The sequence below is a fragment of the Melanerpes formicivorus genome, unplaced genomic scaffold, assembly GCF_026170545.1.
Source record: "Melanerpes formicivorus ecotype bairdi unplaced genomic scaffold, bMelFor1.0.p_v2 SCAF_354, whole genome shotgun sequence".
Classification (NCBI taxonomy): Eukaryota; Metazoa; Chordata; class Aves; order Piciformes; family Picidae; genus Melanerpes; species Melanerpes formicivorus.
In genome coordinates this window covers 192,501-194,996 of record NW_027142706.1, presented here as the reverse complement: position 1 = coordinate 194,996, position 2,496 = coordinate 192,501, and positions in this window count along the sequence as shown.

Sequence of the window (2,496 nt, the reverse complement as noted above, 5' to 3'; positions counted from 1 at the left end):
GTCGCCGGATCTGTAGGGGGCCGGGAGCCCGAGGCGGCGAGCGGCGCCGGCTGCTGCCGGGACCGCGAGGCTTCGAGCCGGTCCGGCCGCGGCCGGGATCTCGTGCCGAACGTCGTCTTCCCGGGCCGGTCCCGGGAGGGCCCCAGTCTCCTCCCGGGTGACGTTCACCGAAGCGGCTGCCGGCTGTCTTCGAGCCCCCACCCCTGCCGTGGCCGCGGGGATTCGCCCCGGTCCGGCAGCTGACGGTTCCCTGTGTCGGACGCCGGCTTCCCGGGACTGCCCCGGGACAGCCCCGGTCGCCTCCCGGGTGACGTTCACCGAAGCTGCTGCCGCCTGTCTTTGTCCCCCCCCCCCCGTGCTCTCCCTCAGGCGGGAGGTAGACGTGCTCTCCCTCGGCGAGTAGACGTGCTCTCCCTCGGCGAGTAGACGTGCTCTCCCTCGGCGAGTAGACGTGCTCTCCCTCGGCGAGTAGACGTGCTCTCCCTCGGCGAGTAGACGTGCTCTCCCTCGGCGAGTAGACGTGCTCTCCCTGGGCGAGTAGACGTGCTCTCCCTCGGCGAGTAGACGTGCTCTCCCTGGGCGAGTAGACGTGCTCTCCCTGGGCGAGTAGACGTGCTCTCCCTCGGCGAGTAGACGTGCTCTCCCTGGGCGAGTAGACGTGCTCTCCCTCGGCGAGTAGACGTGCTCTCCCTGGGCGAGTAGACGTGCTCTCCCTGGGCGAGTAGACGTGCTCTCCCTCGGCGAGTAGACGTGCTCTCCCTGGGCGAGTAGACGTGCTCTCCCTCGGCGAGTAGACGTGCTCTCCCTGGGCGAGTAGACGTGCTCTCCCTGGGCGAGTAGACGTGCTCTCCCTCGGCGAGTAGACGTGCTCTCCCTCGGCGAGTAGACGTGCTCTCCGCGGAGATCGCGCTTGTCGCCAAGGGGTCGCTGTTGCGCTCTGCCTCCGCCTACGTCATCGTACAAGCCGGCGTGATTTCTGCGACCTGCCGCTGGGCGGAGGTCGGCTGGTTGTGCGCTCGCGGAGCTGACGGCCCTCCAGTTCCGTATATGAGGGAACAAGCGACGCCGAGCACTCCCAGGGCAGCGCTGCCGAGCGGCTGCTCCAAGCCACCCGCCAGGCGGCTGGGCAGGGGTCCGTCTGGCTTCTCGGTGGCTTTCGCCCGGGTCAGAGAGGGGACCCGCGGGGCCGAACAAAGGCGCGGCGGTTTGGAGCGGCCGCTGGCGCACCCTCAGCGGTGTTGGATGGGTTTCGCTCGTCCGTGAGCCGGAGCCCAGCCCGGGCTCGGCAACGAAAGCGGGGAAAAGAAAAAAAGTTGACGAGTGGCTGGCGCCGGCCACTGCCGAAGTGTGGAACCCCCGAAGCGAAGTTTGCCCGGTGGGGCACGGGGGCAGAGAAAGCCGGGGAGACGTGGTGCCGGCGTCGGTCCCACCAAGAATGGAAAGCAAGCCCGTCCAGGCACGGCGAGAGAGAGCCCGGTAAGGGGCAGAGAGAGTTCCCAGCACTGGACCCTCTTCACGGGGGTTCCCCCCCATGGCCAAAGCCGCAGCCCGCGGGGGCACGGCATCTAAGGGAAAAGCCAGCGGCGGTGACTGGCCACTCGTATGCTATGGAGCCCGGCATGGGGGGAGGAGGGCAAGCCGGTGCCCCAGCACGGCTTCCTCCTGGCTCCAGAGGGGCGCCCCGTGATGGAGATGTAACTCGGTGCAGCTTGAGGGAAAATGCAAGCCCACATTTCGGGGAGGCAGAGGTGCCCTGTGAGCCGGTGCGGCCCGGTGCAGCTTGCCCCCCCCCCCCATCTCTGGAGGGCGCCCCGTTTGCTCCTCCGGCGTGTTGCCCGCACGCCGAGCCCCGTGCCTGCTGGCTGCTCCCGAGGGCGGTGGCGGGTGCGCGTGGCTGTGTCTGTCCCAGGAGAGCGAGGCCGTGGGGCCTCCGCTGGCTTCCTTTCCTTCTGTCCTTGTTGATCGATGAGGCCTTTCGGGTCGCGTCGGAAAGGGCCCCCGGCCGGCAGGGCAAGGGCGGTCTTCCTTTCCACTTCGCTTCCCGTCGCGTGTGAGGTGTCGTCCTCGTTCCCCCAGCCCCGAGCGGCTCGAGCGGGGGGGAGCCGTGGCGTTAGCGGCCCGGCGCGTGCCTTGCCGCATCCTCCCCTTTCCACCTCCCCCCCGGCGCTGGGGCAGGGTTCGGGGACCGGTCTACCGCAACCGGCTTTGTGACTGCTGCGTGGCCCCGTGAGTTTTCAGGTGTCCTAAAACGCGTGAGGCGCCGGTGTCGTCCTCGGTTCCGGGTACCCGCGGGTGCCGGCCGCGAGCAGCTGCGTGTGGCGGGGGTTGGCCGAGCCGAGAGCGAGGCGGCGGCGTCGCGAAAGTTAAAAGGGGCTAAAAGCGGCGCCGCGCGTGAGGCCTCACCTGCCCGGGTGGGGTCCCCGAGGGTTCCTCCCTAAATGAAACCTCTAGCCTGAGAAGGGCGGCTTTGTGGCCCGTACCCCCGCCCGCTGCCGA